We start from the raw sequence: 19,763 nt of genomic DNA, 5'->3' as shown, positions 1-19,763 counted from the left end.
ACATAATTAGAGAAGAAAATTGCAAAGAAAATGAATCAGAAGTGGACAGAAAGCATATGGGATTTACATGTCTTTATGCAAATTCAGCACAAATGGCCAAAACATAGACGTGCACAAAATCTTAAAAATACGCCTGAAACATCTGCCTGTGGAGCCCTGGGAAAGTCTCCAAGATATAAAAAAAAGGTCTTTGCCCTAACCTTATATGAAACATTGCTGGCTGGTTAAGTCTGCACGGGTATATCAGTAAACTGCACAGTAACAGAGTCTAAAGGTTGTTATATAAATAAGCACTTAATTATTATAAATATTGTTTTCTCTGGGATTATTAAAATTGATATTTGTCAAAAAGGTTCCCCAGATGAAGATGAAGCTCTCTTCCAGTATATTCAGATCACTACCAATTTGGTCTATTTACCTCTCTTTGTGAAAACATCTGTTTCTCTTATGGAGGGAACAGTTCTGGCAACTTTCTTTCTTTTTGATCTTGAACAAAGTCTCAGCAAAAGTTGCTTTCATCTGCATGCATAAAACATGTTTTAATAAAGTAAATAAATCTTCCAATGGCATAATTAGGCATGTCGCACATGCTTCCTCATGTACTCAGAAATATATTCATGCCAGTTCGGTAACAGCTTCCCTGTTAAAATTTAATCAGCTCGCTCCTTGTTGATAGTGGTTTCACTGATAATGATGCTGTGTATAAAACATTCACTTAGAAGTTAGATAGTCTTTTCTTCTTATGCCAACAGCTGAAATTGCTGAAATGCTCTGTCTGCAGCAGATTGCAGACTTAAAGAGAAACTAACATGTGGAATGATATATATCTGTTGCACAGCTAGTGTCTATTAATCCTGAAATAAAGCATTGAAATAAAGCATTGAGATGAGAGACCTGGCAGCCAGAGTGTGAGGGTTACTGTTTATTTATAATGTAAAGTAAGTGGCTCAGGAATGATCACACAAAAGGATTAATAATGATAAGGAGAAAATATTCCCTCAGATACAAAATGGATTTTGTTAATCAGTTACCCTGAACAAACACAATTGAAGCTTGAAAAGGAACTGAAGAGTATATGATTATATGAAACAACAAGATTAAAAAGGAATTGCTGCTTGTGTATTCTGGCCCCTACAAAGCAAGTATATTAGCCCATGCCCTGTGTATGAGGGGCTGCTAGCAGCCTAAAGGTGGCCATACACGCACCGATATTATCGTACGAAACCTCGTTTCGTACGATAATCGGTGCGTGTATGGCATGTCAGCGAGCCGACCGATATCGCAGGAAGCTGCTGAAATCGGTCGGCTCGCCGATCGGCCAAGTTAGAAAATTTTGATCGGGCGCCATAGAAGGCGCCTGACCAAAATTCTCCCTTCAGAGCTGAATCGGCAGAAGGAGGTAGAAATCCTATTGTTTCTACCTCCTTACCTGCCGATTCAGCCCTGAATGGTGTGTGGCGGATCTGACGATGTTTCGTGCGACCGACGGTCGTACGAAACATCGTGAGATCGCCACGTGTATGGCCAGCTTAAGCTGGCCATACACGCACCTATATAATCCTATAAAACAACATTTCATATGATTTTCCAACCATGAGTGGGCTCCAAAATATCATCCTGATAATTTTTGTCCATGGTGATTGGTTGTTTAGCCAATCTAAAATCTGCACATGTACTGTATTATGTATCTGACGATATCTTTGGGGGACCTACAGTGCATTCCCAGGAAGTCGCTTTCATATGACTGGTGTCTGCTCACTATTTGATGTAGAGTGCATCCATCGATTTGCAAATCCTTTTCTCAATTGCAAAAAACTTGGTGCAGTTAGCCACTGCCAGTTATTTGCATAAAAGATTATGTAGGAAGCACACACTTTATAAAAAGCAAAATTAACACAAAGCAATATTTTTTTGGCTGCCGGGGTCAATGAGCTCCATTTGAAAGCAGGAAAGAAGAAGAAGAGGAAACTATAAAAAATTAAAATTAGGGATGAGTGAACTTAGCAGTGAATTTAGCAAAAAATAAAGACTAGCAAAGACCAATTCAAATTTGTTAAGAATAAGCCATTCTGTAAGTAAAGCTAACGTAAAAGTAAACTGCTCTTTAAAATAAGTGTCTAGTAGTCTGATATGTCCATATAAGCACTTAGCACTTTCTGTTACAAATTTCTGTTCTGCTCTCCTCTTTCCCTTCCTTAGTTCCCCTCAGCTCCCTCTTTCCTTCTGCCCATCCTTATCTCTTGTCTCATTTTTGTAATTTGTTTCACATTTGCAATAATTTTTCCTCATACCTTAGTTTTCCTCGGTTACTATGGCCCCTTTAGTTAAAGCTTACTGGAGGCTGCCTTCTTTGTGTTTCTGCCATGCAGCCTATTGCCCACAGCTTAACTATCATTGTGTTAATTATTACTTGCTCCTTCACTGCGTGGCTCTGACAGCATCTATTTAACTTTACTGAGCACTTTTTATACTTTTATTTTTGTACATATGATTACTAAAACATAGATAAGATTTGGTTGGGAATGTAACTGTTAACCTGCCAGTCAAACATTCAATACTAATCCATGTTACCCCTGCAAAAGTATTAGTAATGAAATTAAAAGAATGGGTGTTCATTAGAGTTTGCTCATGGAAAAAGATGCTAAAACTGGGCCTGTCCTAGGGAACTTGAGATAGATGGGTTAGAAAGTTTGCTTTAAAATGTTGCCTTACTTAGGTTTGATGCAGCAAACACAGACACACCATTCAGCTTCATATAAGTCCAGTAACATTATTAATCTAGATAAATACATTGTAAAACTCTATGGGGGCATTTACTAATGTTCTTAATGTATTTTTTTCATGATTCCTGCCCAAACGCATTTTTTGGCATTTATTAATCATTAAAACCACAAGAAATGCTAATGTAGAATCTAAAAAGCTGTTGAGGTCAATGGGGTTTTTTTCCATTTGTAAGTTCACAAAGATTTGTAGAAAAATGTGAAAACCACAGATCTTTTAATAAATTACTAGATGTTCATGGTTAGGGCATGAGTTTACTAAATATGATTTGACCACAAAAAGACTCTGCCACTGTGAGTTGTGTAAACTGACTGTATAGTGTGTCATGGGGACATCTCATGTGACTGTGAGTCACATTACTTGTGATTTTGATTTCATTTTATTTCTATAGATTACTCCTCCTGCAAATTACCCAATAATTCCCTGAGGGTTTAACATTTAGGTGTGGGTGGTGCGACCATCTCTCTGTTTACTTGAAATTTTAGTTAATCAATGCTGATACTGAACTGATATAAATGCAGTCTTTACTTGCAGACACTGCATTCTGGACTGCTGCAGGACACTCTGCCATAATAGTAGAACTACAGAGACTTGTAGTCAAGCAAACTCTTATCCATTAGTCCTTCCTACCTGAGAAGTGCCATGTAGGCTGTGGCAAGTACCACGAGAGCCAACAGGAGTAGCTGCAGCTGTAAAGTGAGTTCATTAGGAAGCTGGCAGGCAGCAAGTGGTGTGCATAAAAGCAGGACAGTGTCCCATATGAGAGATCAGATCAGAAGGCTTGAACAAGGTCAGAAACAGGAACAATCACACTGGCATATTAGTCATATGAGAGCAGGGAAAACAGCCAATCCTCACACACTTCTGTGGAGCAAGGCACAGCAGAAATGTGTGAGGTATTAATAAATAGCCAACATAGACAAGTGCTAAAACCTAGGCTGGAGTTCTCATGCAGAAATACATAGTTAAAGCTGGCCACACAGAAATGTCAAAAGAATGAGGTTGTTTTTATATGCAACCAGAGACTATGTATCAAGGTGTGGGTCCATAAGAAGGAAGGAATGACCACAGTTTTATTAAAAGGAATTACAATTGGTTGCTTAGATCTGTAAATCCTGTGTTATAATCACCTGGCTTTGCTTATACTTTCCTTGCTGTCTGATCATTTCTCCCATAAGATGACCAGGCTATTGCAGGCCTGGGGAGGCTAAGGGAAAACTTACAGAGAAATGCCTTTTCTCAGGACCCAAATATAAGCAGATCTGATACACCATCTAAAATTTGTCAAGATCATGTAGAAGTCAATGGCAGATGTGCCTTTTACAACTGGAAGATCTTTATTTGCTTTGTGGTTTTAAAGGTTTTCTGTGACAAAACAAAAAAAGTCCTGTACTTGAGCACCTAGTTTACAATTGATTATGCAATTCCTATCTGACCATAAGCTGCTGGATCCCCTTCAATATAGTTTTAAATATAACACTCCAGAGAAACTGCTCTAACGTGACTCACTAATGACCTCTTATCTGCTAAAGCCAATAACCACTTCTCACTACTAATCCTTCTTGATCTCCCAGCTGCTTTTGACACTGTGGATCACCCTCTCTTCCTCCAGTCCCTCCATTCTCTTGGCCTTTGCGACACTGCCTTGTCCTGCTTTCACCTTACCTCACCAATCATTCATTCAGTGTCTCTTACAATGGAGCATCATCTTCTACATTAGCACTTTCTGTTGGGGTTCCTCAAGGCTCACCTGGGCCCCTTATTATTTGCTTTCTATACTTCTTTTCTTGGTAAGCTAATAAACTTTTATGGTTTTTATTACCACCTCTATGCTGATGATACTCAGATTTATCTCCCCTCTTCTGATCTCAACTCAGAGCTCCTAACTCGTGTCTCTTCCTGCCTGTCTGCTATTTCTACTTGGATGTCCCAAAGCTACCTTAAATAAAACCTCTCTAAGATAGAATTGGTTCTCCTTTCCCCTTACAATACCCATAGCCTCCAAGAGGTATCTATCATAGTTAACAATTCTACTATCACCCCATCTCCCCAGGCCTGGTGTCCAGATCATGCACCTCTCCAACCACTCATCCTCTGCCGTGCCACTTTGCCAATTCCTGCACTGGCTTCCGCTACCATCCAGAATAAAATTCAAACTAATGACTCTCAAACTTAAACTCTGCCCCACCCTACATCTCTGAACTTATCTTTAGATACTCTCTATCTCGATGTTTAAGCTCTTCTACTGACCTGCTCCTCAACTCCTCTCCTCACACACTCAGATTTTGGAAGAGCTGCAACCCTTCTCTGGAATTCTTTCCCACATTCTGTCTGACTGTCTCCCAATCTTTCTGCCTTCAAAAGATCTGTAAAAACACATTTATATAGAGAAGCTTACCCTCATTAAGTTTAACACAACTTCATTGTGCAGCTAAAAGCAATACCCTGTGCTACATCCCTTGCCCTGATTAATTCTAACCTTGCCTATTCCCACACCTTGTGTCTCAATTCCTTTCTCCTTCTAGATCGAAAGCTCTTTTGGGCAGGGCCCTCTTCACCTCTTGTATCAGTTACTGGTTGCTTTATATGGTAATTTATATGTAGTTCTGTATGTATAAATCCTCCTATTGTACAGCGCTGCAGAATATGTTGGTGCTTTATAAATACATGTTAATAATAATAAAATAATATAAAACAAACAATTGGTACAATTAGCTTCCCAAACACAAATATTACCCTCTGCCTATGAACATGAGCATATAAGTTTGCCTGTGTGTGGCCAGCCTTAGTTAGCAACCTGAAATTGTAATTGAAGTTATATTGCCTTTTAAAGGAAGTGTAAATGTCAAAAATATGGTGATGTGTTTTATTTCTGCCATGATTTACTTGCTACCATTGTTCTTCAAACTTTTGCAAGTGATGTGAAAGAGGTGAAGGACTCTCACATGCTATCAATGACTCATGGCCTGAGTAATAGGCAATGGCAAAGATACAGCTACACATCCTCAGCAGTCATTTGGCTGTTAGTACACTTACTGTGCAAGGTTTCAGAGCTATTGTGAAATGGTACCTGCAACAGCTAATTATATTACAATAAAGAAATGTTAGTTGTTATAGAATCGAGGACAGACTCTCTGAAGGATAAGAATATCATTGTTCTATAAACTTCTGTTGCCACAGTTATCTATTATACAGAAACACAGCAATGCCTTTGCCATAAGTATTCTATTTAAACATGGCTTCAATAAATTCATAATAATCCTTTTGTTTTTTGTTTTTTTTATGTTGATATGTTTGTGTAGAAGCCTAACAGCATGGTGCTTCACATTACACAAGGACCCCTTATTCAGAAAACCCTAGGTCCCAAGCATTTCCGATTGACCCTATTACCTGTTCTGTACCTATAATAACTTGGATTTAAAGAATGAAACTAAGCCATATTGGTCACGCAAGGTTGACAACTAAGTTATTGCCAGAGACATGAAAAATATTATATTCTTTACAGCTAACAGACCATTTATCTCATGTAAATAAGAGATGTGACATTTACTAAACAGCTTTTGCTGACTGGTCAGAGAACAGAGAATACGTGTCATTTATCAAGATGCACATAAATAACGTACATGCAAAACAAAAAAAGATGATTAATTATGCTCTTGGAAGTAAAGAATAACTATCAAATAAGGTGCTGGAGCAATTTATTGTTAGCATTAATATTTTATGGTAAAATCACCTTTTTTATCTGCCATCTTGGCACTTAAGTAATGCATTTCTTTTCAACATATAAATACATCTTGGCATAATGCACATTAATTTGTGATACCTCTTTGCACTGACACACTACTTAAATGGAGTTGTGTTCCCTTTTGCCCTTAAATCAATTCAATCCCCATGAGGATATGTGTTTTAGAGTGGTCTGTTACTAGGTTGTGAATTAATGTACAAAAAAGAACTGGATTTGGTGTCTTTTAATGTTGGCATTTCCTATACTAAAATCAAAGGTCACATAAAAATAAAACAGAGTGTTCGTTGTAAAAAGGAAAGGTAGGGTGATTTGCCCTTGAACCTCCCTACATGATATTGGTTTCCATAAAAATATCTAGGCATGATCCTTTCAGTGGTAGAAGTGCCCCCAGCCTTACATTTCCTGAGCACCATTGATTATGGTGTGGGGGGATAATTAATGAACCCCTATGGTTATGTGCCTCCTACCCTAACTACTATGGCGTTACATGGATACTAAGCACAATTCGGCACCCTTTTTTTTTCAAAGTAATGGTTCCAAGAGGTTAGCAAACCTGCAAGATAATAGTATTAATAGATTATATTGTGATGAAGTTGCAATCAATGTTTCGCAAGTCTTCAAAAATCTGAAAGAAAATATGTTATTGGTACAACAGAAACCATGATGCAGATTTTATTGGTGGCTTCATTGACTGTCATTTACTTAACAGAGCCTGTTCAGAGTTGATCTTATTCTACTACTGCTAATAGTGTTAATTAGACTGCTCCAAAGCAGTGTACAAGTTAATCCCTGTAAGAGCCAGGCGCTCTGGATTTCTTTACAGCAGTGTAGACTCTTTGCTTCCCAGGTGTCTCAGTAGTGACACTTATAACCCTAAATAAAATGTGGCTCAAATGGGTGACACCCAGCTGATAATTTTACGCCCTTGGTGAGAAATTTTCAAGGCTAAGGTTCAACGCAAACGTTTCTGCGCGTCCTCATTACTCGGCATGCATGCAAATTATTCTGGTGCAGTGGGGCGGCATGCCACCCCTAAATTTCTGCCGCCCTAGGCCTGCTTTTAAAAATACTATAGAAATGAATGTATTTATGTATTAAGCTTTAAACATTTTTTGATAAATCTGCCCCTTCAAACTATGGCTTAATACAGAAGGTAGTGTATCTTCATCTGAAACCCCTTAAAGTAAGATTTTATTTTGGTATTCTTAGCTTCTTTTAGAACTTAAAATAAAAGTTGATTTTTACATCAGTGGTTTCTGATGCTGGGCCAAGGGTGGTATGAATATTTGGTAGGTTACCCATTGAAACTAAACAGTGAGCTGTATGGTAATACTTGTACAGCTATAACATCCCTTCTCCTGAACTCGTTGTCCAGAAAGCTCCAAATTAAAGAAATGCCATCTCCCATTTTATCCAAATAATGATAATATTTAAAAGTGATTTCATTTTCATGTGCAGCCAGGCAGAATGCATATAAAATAATTGGTAATTAGTAATTTTTACATAGTTACATAGGGTTGAAAGACGACCAGAGTCCATCAAGTCCAACCCTTCCAAGTAAACCCAGCACACACACACCTACCAATCTATACACTCACATACATAAACTATATATACAACCACTAGTACTAACTGTAGATATTAGTTGTTCAAGAACTCATCCAGGCCCCTCTTAAAGGCATTAACAGAATCTGCCATTACCACATCACTAGGAAGGGCATTCCCCAACCTCACTGCCCTCACCGTAATGCAGGATGTGGATTCAATATGTGGCTGTTATTAAAGGGGTGAGGTGGCAAAACTAACAGGAAACAGTGTGATCATTCATAATACTGATTTATTTTAAAGAAAACCTTGTTAGCAATGAATTTAACAGACTATGGCTCACTTTATAGAAGAAATCACCAGTAAGGTATTATATTTAACTTTAGATTTTATTTAGGTTTACAGTAAGTTGTAAGGTTTGTTTCAAAACTACATCTCACAGCATCCAATAACATGGAAAGAGCCATAAAACTGCAGATCCCTGTTCTATAAAAGCATACTGAGGTTTTCTTTTCTTTTTTCTATTTCATACACTATTAAAAAAGAAGGAATTGTAGGGTTTTTGCTAGCCTGAAAGCATTCTGCAGTTCCCTACAGATCACATACTGTAAATCTATATTGAATTTTACACAGATATGGAAGTAAACTGCACACTCATGGAAAAGCTGCCCATGCCTACAAATACAATAGTAGAAATAAAGCAGCACAAACTGTGTTTGTTGTTCAGAGCAGAGGCTGCCTAACCTGTCTTTAGGCCCACATCAATATTGATTTTGCAGAGTAGCATGGAGTCCATTAATCAAAAAGTAGCATGGAGTCCATTAACCAAAAAGTAGCATGGAGTCCATTAATAGCAGTGGTAGATGCTTTAGAACTGCTCAACCCTCACTGATCTGCTGTTTGCTGGTACTGCCGTGTGGTCATCCATAAACCATGGGCTGCCATGGTGCTCAAGGACAATTTTGGAAACTACTTCCCCTGTGGACCTCACTGTTGACAACTGCCCGGTTAAAGTTCTTCATTCTATTTTACAATTATAGCCAAAGATAATAACTGGGAGATAATGTAACCAGAACTTGGTCATGAAAGTCCAACCAATAATTGCCAATGGAGTGTGATGGAGAGAAAGCCAGCAAGATGGCAGGCAGTCAGCACTCACTCAGATTTTCAGTGGACATTTTCAGGGGGAAAAATACTTTCTTATATATCTTAAAGGGGAAAGAGAGGAATAACTGTACACAATTTTTTTTAAAAAAAATTATGTTTGTCTTGGCTCAGAACTACTTGCCTGCCAGGGGATACAGAGATATCACAAATTGCTTTGTAGGCTGTAGGTTGATTGACATATACATCAACTTATCTGCTGCTGACCTTGGCACAGCCCTTACCCACTCCCTCCCTGGGGGATTTAAAGAAAAATATAGAATTGTATATACATGTATATATATATAGGCACACCCAGTGACATAACTTTAGGGGCCTGGGCTCCCCACAAAATTTTCTTTTTAGGCCCCCACTCCCTGGATCAAATTGTAGGCACCCAGGCCTCAGGTGGCACATGATTTTGTGTGCCGTTGGTCACCCATGGGTGCAGACCCCTCTGAAGCAGCCATCCTACACATATGCCCCTTGGTGCCCACATAAAACATATGGCCCTGCAAGCAAAGCTAAAACAAAAGCAGGACGGCACACAACCAAAGTCTGCACTACTATCCCTCTGCTTCCCACCAGCAATGAGTATTTACTGCTTAACTACAGTTAAAATAATGAAATAAGATTGGTTATAGGTAACTAGACCTGAAGCAAACTTCGTATATTCTTTTATTATCTAGATGGCACCATGAATTCTGGGGCAGAATATTCCTCTCAGAAATGAAATTGCAATCTGTGTATCTGTGCTGCTGGAATTACACCTAAGGTGGGCAATATTGGGCTAATTCGATCATTGGGCCCTAGCCCCAACAAGCCGATGCAGTCCCCGAACCAAAGGGAAAATCAAGCCTGCCCAATCGACATCTGGACAATTTTGGGCCAGATATCTGTCGTGTAGGCCTACCAGGGATGCCTATTCACGGGCAGATAAGCTGCCATATTAGTCTGAAGGACCCAAATCTGCCTGTGTATGGGAGATATCAGGCTAATTTGATCATTTGGCGTTGGATCGAGTACCAAATTAATGAGACGCTGTGGTTCCTGATGTGATGGGAAAATCAAACATGCTCATTCAACACCTGCCCAACACCTGCCAGTTATCTATTGGGGACGCCTCTCACGGAGCCTTATACATGGGCACATAAGCTGCCAAAACAATCTAAAGGACTCGAGTTGGCAGCTTAAATCTGCCTGTGTATGGCCACCTGAATGCTACTGAGCACAACAGGATGATATTCTCACCCCATTATACATATGATTATTGACTGCCTTTACCTTTAGCTATTCTTTAAAATGCACCAGCGTTTATTACTGTGACATAAATGAAGTTGCTTGAGTTTTCCACAAGATGGCACTGTTTGACTCTTTATAACATTTTCTGCTTGTTTGTGCCTTCTAATCTATAGCTATTCTTGCAATTCATAGAATGTGAAATTAAACTACCCTAATTGATTATCATAAATTAATCTGTGCAGATCTGATTGAAAAGAATCTGTTGGAGCTTAGAATGGTGTGGTCTTTCCTTCACTAAGAATGCGTGAACAATTCATCAAGAGATTTACCACATTCGCCAGTATGAGGAAAACTCATTGTAGCTCTACATGCCTCGGCAGTTTCATTTCTGGGCTATGTAAAGTTATTTAGAATGCGTTGAAAATGTCTAATTTCAAGCTGAAGTGCACAATTCAGTATTAAATATACATATGCAAGCATATTGTTCAAAGATTAATATTACCCAGGCACAGTGCCCTGCTTCAAATGAATCTACGTGATAAACACAAAGAGCCCAGCAAAGTCAATTACTAAGGGACATCAATGTACTGTGTAAGCCAGCGTCAAGCCTACTAATTAGTAATTATTATTATTAATTAGGTTGCCTTATACAGGTTTGCTCAGTACAGAGCTCATCGTATATAATCAACCTTCTGTTAATGGAAAAATCACAGTCATACAAACAAAAACCACTGTAAATGGATATTTAACAAATGGAAAAGAAGATGAAGAATGTTGTCAGTACAATCAGGCTGATATCTACTTGAGGCCTATGGGTAGGGGGGTTTATATCCAGATCAGAGCTACAGGTTCTGCTGCAATTACAGCATGGAGTCAGCAAGGAAACAAGTCATATGTCTCCTGTACTCATGGGTGGAGTTCATTCTGCCTTGATTTTGGAATATAGATCTTACAACTCTGAATTGGGGGAAAACTGAACAACTGAATTTACAAATACAACAAAATGTGCGCTTACAGAGCATCTACTCTGTGTGCATCATTAACTATTACAGGTGCAAATGCTAGATGCAAAACTTATGCAATTTGTCTGCATTAAACATTAGGTTATTGTGAGATAAACTGCAACAGTACAATTACCAGTAGAAACCAATCAGTCAACTAATCTTGACTTTTATTTCCCTACAGCATCGAAATGGGGTGTCCAGGGCTGCAACCTCAAGGGATCTCCTTGCAGCATCCACCATCAATATGCCGCATCACATACCTTTTACCTTCTCCTTACTCCTTAACTTGCAGCTGTGAACAAACGGGGAAGCGTCTGCAGATCTAGGGGCCGACCCAGACAAAACCTTTTTTTCAGACTTGTAGTTGGTATTTGTTTATTGTTAGCGCTGGTGTAATTTATGGAGATGAGAGATGAAGGAAGATGAAGGAGATGAAGGGATTCCGTGAACAGTTGGACTTTTATGCAAACCATTATTATAGTGAGCTCTGTTACACTTATACTTCATTAAGCAAAGTAAGCGTTTGATGGCCAAACTCTGCTCTAGAAAGGCTAGTGTGTTGGACTGGGACAACTTTTTATTCTCTGGCACCAATGGAAATATTTGTTTGGAGGTCAGGTTCTCTTGAGCCCCAGGTGCTTCAGTCTGACACTGTGTGCTGCTTTTTATTGAGCGCAATTTAACTAAAAATCTGGGAGAAACAATGTAACCCACTTTAATTAAGTGATATGTAAATAGAAATTATTGAAAGATCCCTTATCCAGAAAACACCAGGTCCGGAGCATTCTGGATAACGTCTCATACCTGCACCAGATTTCCATACCTTTATATTTATATAGTTTATGGATATATAACTGGTGGAAACCTATTTCTTACAATAATATAACAGGCTTGTATGGTAGAATGCTCTGGTAATCCGGAAGTGCATCTATAGAAAGAATAATGCAAGAATTCATTAGCATGCATTATGTACATCACAACACAATCTAACCATATTTCAATTCACTTGAAATTTCCTACTGAGAATACACATAATGAGGATTATACATGAGAGCCAGATAACTTGTCCTGCTTAAACTGTGCTGGGTGTCTCTGCTAGCTGCTCTGTAATTGGCTTCTGTTAGGGAATTCTCTGGACTACACGTGACAAATCTGTTATGTTGGCAATGGATCCTAATGGTTTCAGCACAGAGATTGTTCCACATAAGTGGTGCAACATATTTAAAAACATGAAGGTTTGTGTTCAAAATGATATTGCCAAGATTAAACCTAAACTCAGCCTTAGAAAGAAAATATAAAAATGAAAAAGCAGTGTTTCTGAAAATATTGGGCTGGCCCCCCTGGTTGGGGGGAATTCTGAAGAAATGGCAGGAGAGGCTCAGCCTGTAAGCTAGGGTGAGATTTGGAGAGACTTTATGCTTTACTAGGTACACTTGAAACCAAGATTTTAGAACCATGGCTGAATTACCGATAAACCAATATCTTCCTATATCTGTATGGCTTAATACCAATACCAAAGGTTGCATGTACAAGGGGAACTTGAACTGAAAATGAAAGCCACTGTCTTGTAATACTGGTCCAGATCAATGTTATAAAAATAACTGTATATTCTAGCACATAAATAGTTCAGACATTGTGTTTCAGGTATATAGGTGTATATTATGTTCAAGTCACTATCAAGACAATGGTTTGCTTCTTTTATTACTGATTCGTGACTTTACTGGCATTCTCCATAAAAAAACAGGATTCGGGACTACCGCCATGCATTGTAGACTCCCTTGAAACCTGAAAGAATGCATCTTCACTGGTTCTTAATTCACATAGTCTGCAGTGAAGCTCTTTTGTCTTCTCTGATGACCATGATAAGACCAGATATTTAGGGGCTGATTTACTAAGACACGAATTCGAATTCGAATTGGAAAAATTCCGATTGGAAAACGAACATTTTGCGACTTTTTCGTATTTTTTGCGTTTTTTTCGGCGCCTTTATGACTTTTCGGAAATTTTTTGTTACCAATACGATTTGCGCGAAAAAACGCGAGTTTTTCGTAGCCATTACGACTTGCGCGAAAAAACGCGAGTTTTTCGTAGCCATTACGAAAGTTGCGCAAAATCTGGTGATTTTTCGTAGCGTTAAAACTTGCGCGAAAAGTCGCGCCTTTTTCGTAGCTTTAAAACTTAAAAGGCGCGGCGTTTCGCGCAAGTTTTAACTCTACGAAAAAATCGCCAGATTTTGCGCAACTTTCGGAATGGCTACGAAAAACTCGCGTTTTTTCGCAAAAATCGTATTGGTAACGAAAAAGTCGCGATAATTTCCGAAAAAATCGCAAAATACCGATCATTACGAAAAAAACGCAATCGGACGCATTCGGCCCGTTCGTGGGTTAGTAAATGTGCCCCTTAGTGTTCCAAGCATTTGCCACTAACAAATTGTTGCACATGAGTTCAATATTATGTTAATAATAAGGCCCATTTTAAGAAGCCCAATGAGCAACAAGGCACATACTCAATGTAGGCCAAGCCAGAACTACTGTTAAAGCACTGCACTCTTCCATTACACACAATATTTGTTTGGTCTTTGGTAACTGATACCCTGCTATTTCCCAAACCTTGCTCATGCTAGTGCATTAGTACATGAACACATATAGCTATTCATATTCTGTGCTTAAGCTAGGTACTATATAGGAATGTTCCACCAGATTTTAATGGGCCTGGATATGTCTTTATTATTTTAATTCTGTGTGATTAACTTGTTTTAGATAGGGAAAGACTACAGCATCTATCTTTATTTTCTATATGTTATGACTCACACACCATTAATCTCTTCTCCTTTCATTGTATCATTTAATCCAGAGAATCTGTTTATCAGAACTACCACAACAAACTGCTAATATACAATTTTTGTTTCCATAAACAGATGGATCTGTGTATATAATCTTTTTTACTTACTATAACTGGGTGTATTTTTACCATAGGGTTTACCTCATGGATTAAACCATAGGGGTGTATTCACTTAAATGCTAGAAGACAACTCCAGTAAAGCTACCTCTCCTATACTGTCACCTAAACCAAGTTCACATACTGTCAGATTTATAGAGCAGGTCCAGCTAAGGATTATCCTATTCTATCTTTAAAGGCCTTCATCTTGTAACTCTCCATGCAGGGGATTACAGTACATAAAAGCTGAGTCCCCTTTGTTTAGCAAACATGAGTTTTGTAGCAGGCTAAAACAGTTTCTAGTTCATGTGATTACAGAGGTATATTTATAAAATATTAACAATGCCTCGAGTTTCTCCCATTGAAGAAGACAGTGCTGATACATTTAAACTATACCAAGTGCTTGAAATGGAATTAAGACTCCTATTAATGCATGGGTGTTTTTCTTTTAGCTCTTCTTAGACAAACAATTTATCTTTATAGTTCTGATTAGAATGCAATCAATGAGATATTTTATCACTCTATAAATGGGGAAATTAGTGTTTTCCTTTATGTAAGTGCATTGTTATTTTTCTCAGTAAATTACCATTTTATTATAGCTTCCTAATTTAAAAACAGGGAAAAAATAAACAAAACACTTTAACAGCATATTGTGTGATTGTATTCTGCACTTATTCCTTTGTAGTGTGTCTGTTAATATAAAATAATTCTTTAAAGGAGAACAAACTGCATTTTCACTGATCTACTGATCTACTTTTTTTGAAATAGGAGAGGAAAATAAAGCAGTATTGTTAGGGGTGATGTGATGTTGTTTGGCAGGAGGGCCTCTCCAGGGTACAGGTATGGGACCTGTTATCCAGAATTCTGGGGACCTAGGGTTTCCTGGATAAGGGATCTTTCCTTAATTTGGATCTCCATACCTTAAATCATGTAAACATTAAATAAACCCAATAGGATTGTTTGCCACCAATAACGATTCATTATATATTTGTTAGGGTCAATTACAAGGTACTGTTTTATTATTACAGAGAATAAGAATGTTACTTATTTGATTACAATGGACACTATGGCAGATGGACTTCCTGTAATTTGTTGCTTTCTAGATAATGAGTTTCTGGATAATGGATCCCATACCTTCAATAACTTGTATAAATACCTTTTTTCCCTTTAAACCATTTACTGTTCAGCATTAAATTGATCATCTGATTGGTTGCTGAAGGTTACCGGGAGAAAGCAAATATTAGACTTTTTATTATGTTACCCTGGTCTCATATATAGTTGTGAATTACCTAGTAAATGAGGCTGGATGTATTCAGAAAAGCCATTCTATAGGCTGCCTCCAAAAGGAAGTCATTTATTGGACACTTCGCAGAGCCTTGTATTTTATTAGTTACTAAATAGGCATCCAACCCTTTTTTAAAACTATCTAAATGTATCTGCCATTACAACTGCTTGCATAGTTATATGAGTAAAAAATAAACAGCTTTCCATTATATTCAACCATTCACCAGCATAGCCAACCCACATTAGCAAAGGAGAGAATAACCTGCTTACTTTCCACCTTTCTGTGTCAATTTATAGACAATATATTTATTCACTTTAGGGAGAGAATTTCACAAATCTCAAAGAAAAACAAAAACCCTTTTGTGCCACTTGAGATAGAATCTCTTTCCTCTAATCTGAAGGGATGCAAAGTTATACTTTCCCCCTTATACACAGTAATCATCGGCCCACTAAAGTGAAAAATACCACTCACTTTTACCTGACTTTATTCAATCTGATTTATATAAAACTTTGCAGGTCAACAAAAAGTCAACCTGTATCTGACTCTAATTTGTCTATTTCCAACTCACACCCAACCTGACCCAACCCAACCAAGCTGTCAGTATTAATAGACCTGCACCCAGCCTGCCCATTAGTGACGTCAAATGGGGATGGGGTGGAGCAGGTATAAGACTAGAAATACAGGCTGCCAGAGGCGGAAGATATTTGGGCTGGCCCAAAGTGCTAATTTTCTTCTCTTGCCTAACTGCACCAAAGTTTGCATCAGTATCACAATGCACATTTTAATAAATTGTCTATGTGGCGAATTTTTTTTTTATTTAGACTTCAGTAAATACAGTATGTCCTGATGTACCATGTTAAAATTATGATGTATTTACTGTCCATGTAAATGTTTTTTTATGAAATAAAAATTTTTTTAGCTCTTTTGCTTATTACAAGGTGAAAAGGAAAATGCCCCATTTTGTCTACAATTTTGAATAAGATAAAAAAAATAATTTTGCCTTTAGTGTCCCTTTTTTAAATTTGTTGGTATTTCTGTCAATCCAGTAAATATCATCCCGCGATAAAGATTATCTCCAAACCTTCATTCCTTTCACTTCTCCTTCTTATTTTCCCTATTCCTTTAAAATATACTACAGGAATTGGACCTCTTATTCAGAATGCTCATGGCCAGGGGTGTTCCAGATAAGGAGTCTTTCCATAATTTGGATCTCTGTACTGTAAAGGAATACTGTCATGGGAAAACATGTTTCTTTCAAAAACGCATCCGTTAATAGAGTTTCTCCAGCAGAATCCTGCATTGAATCCTGTATTTCCAAAACACAGATTTTTTTTATGTTTAATTTTGAAATTTCATATGGGGCTAGCCATATTCTTCATTTCCCAGGGTGCCACAGCCATGTGACCTTTACTCTGATACACTTCAGTCACACTTTACTGCTGAGCTGCAAGTTGGACCCCCCTCCCAGCAGCCGATCAGCAGAACAATGGAAAGGGAGTAAGATAGCAGCTCCCAGTAGATTTTAGAATAGCACTCAATAGTAAGAAATCCAAGTCTGGATTGGGACTCCTCCAGTTACATGGGAGTAGGAGAAACAATAGGTACCTGAAAGCAGTTCTTATGTGTATCTAATGTGTTCAGAAAGCTCAGACTGCACTGAAATGGCGCCTACACACCAATATTACAACTTAAAAAATACATTTGTTGGTTCAAGAATAAAAATTTGAATGGCAGAGCGAATTATTTGCTATATAAACAGTATAATTTTGCTTGCGTTATTTAAGTCGCAAAGACTATTTTCATGCGGTATTTGATGGAACAAGCGCTAATCGACGCATTGCGCACAAATAGTCATCGCGTGCGAAAAAACGCACGCCATATTAGCCATGCACGGCATTACTTTAGTAAGACTACTTTTATGAAAACCATTTCCCTGCAAGCTGGAGGCTACATCACTCTAGGGCCAACACATACTTGGATAAATCCCACTGCAAAGTCCATATTTTATTGCCAAAAGCTCATTAACTGTACTTTTCTATAATTACCGCCTGCCTCAAGTAGGTGTTAATTTTCACACAGCCAAATGTGATATGTACTATGTGTGTGAATCATGCGTTAGTATTATTTCGGTGCGCAAATTAACTCATGCGCTAGCGCAACATTAAACACATGCAATATGCGACTTAACGCATGCGATAATACTACAGCGCATCGCGCGTTTCTTTCACGTCAATTTTAACAAAAAAAACGTGCGATAAAACTTATCGACCTTTAGTGAATCAACTCTTTTGAGTGATGGCTTTCTCGTAATTTGGAGCTCTCTGGATAACAGGTTTCCGATTAATAGATCCCATACCTGTATAGCCTTCAGTATTCACTGCCCAATTAGGTTGCTTAAAACCAATAACACTATCCAGTGTCAAAGCTTTCCCATTTTATTGATCACACAATGCATTTGTATGAATACTGCTACTAGTTTGCACATTGTATAGATATGCCAACCCTTCAGCCTAAGACCTGACTTCTAGTCCTTTGCTTGTAGCTTTGTGTAGAAGGCAATAATAATAAGAAGAATGAATGTTATTGATGGACCAGTTTCTTGCATATATTGCATGAAGACCAGCCTCTGTTTATAAGCAAATAGAAGACCTGCCACTCTGGGGACTTCCTCCTAATTACAGTTTAGTACAACAAGAGAATAATAATAGGAGCAAGTAAAACTCAAAATAAGCCAGGGCCCAAGAGACAGTCTTTGTGTCATGGTGTGTTTTTCATGGATTTTGTGTCTCTGTGGCTGTTGGAAGCTCACACTGTAGAATATTGCTATGTTTTGGCAGTTATACCACAGAACACATTGCACCAATAACCACAACTTAGACTGTAAGCTCTACAGGGCAGGAACCTCCTTCCTACTGTGTCACATACAACATGGCACTTACTCCCTGTGTATTTATAATTATTTATTGTATTTATTATATAATTCTTGTCCTCCCTGTGTGTAATCTTGTATATTGTAAAACTATACAGCGCTGCATATCATTGGAGTGCCTTATAAATAAAGTTATACATAAATACACACAACTGTGGAGGTTTAACAAGTGTCAGAAGTAAACAATTAAATACGTTCAGGACAAATTTGATTTGGAAATTGAACCTGATAGGGCTTTTCTCAGCTTTAGCTGTGTTGGCCAGGCAATAAATCCAACATTATCTTGAACTTTCTTTCAGCCACCACTTCTTACATTGATTACCTCTACATACTTATGCAAAAGAATCACTCCTGCTTTTATGTTTTTCTAAAAACTGCCACAATTGTTACATACAGTATATTGTGTCAAGTACAATAAAGTAACTATATCTTATCTATAAATTACATCCCCTGGTCTTTACATTTTCAAAGGAATAAAGTGAAAAAAATAGAAAGGGAGAAAGATAAAATAAAGGAAAAACCAAAACAAATTAAATATAAAAATAAAAAAAAAAAAAAACGGGAAAATAAAAAAATTAAATGTATTTAGGAGGCATGAGGAAAGTATAACAAACAAATTCATTTGCCAATATTGTAGTCATAGAACATGGCTGTCCCCCCATGTGCCCCACATAGCCCTCAAAGGGATTAGACCAGCTCCCAGTGTGCTATACACAATTTTATGAAATTTATAATATAATCTTGACCCTTGACCATGCATTAAAGAAACAGTAACACTAAAAAATTAAAGAGCTTTAAAGTAATAAAAATATAATGCACTGTTGCCCTGCACTGGTAAAACTGGTGTGTTTGCTACAGTAACACTACTATAATTTATTTAACAAGCTGCTGTGTAGCCACGGGGGCAGCCATTCAAGCTGGAAAAAAGGAGAAAAGGCACAGGTTACATAGCAGATAACAGATAATCTCTGTAGAATACAATTGTGTTTTATCGGTTATCTGCTATGTGCCTGTGCCTTTTCTCCTTTGAATGGCTGCCTCCATGGCTACATAGCAGCTTATTTATATAAATTATAGTAGACTTTCTGAAGTAAACACACAACTTTTACCAGTGCAGGGCAGCAGCACATTATATTTTAGTTACTTTTATAC

Source organism: Xenopus tropicalis, chromosome 1 (genome assembly GCF_000004195.4).
Source record: "Xenopus tropicalis strain Nigerian chromosome 1, UCB_Xtro_10.0, whole genome shotgun sequence".
NCBI lineage: Eukaryota > Metazoa > Chordata > Amphibia > Anura > Pipidae > Xenopus > Xenopus tropicalis.
This window is presented reverse-complemented; position numbering follows the sequence as displayed.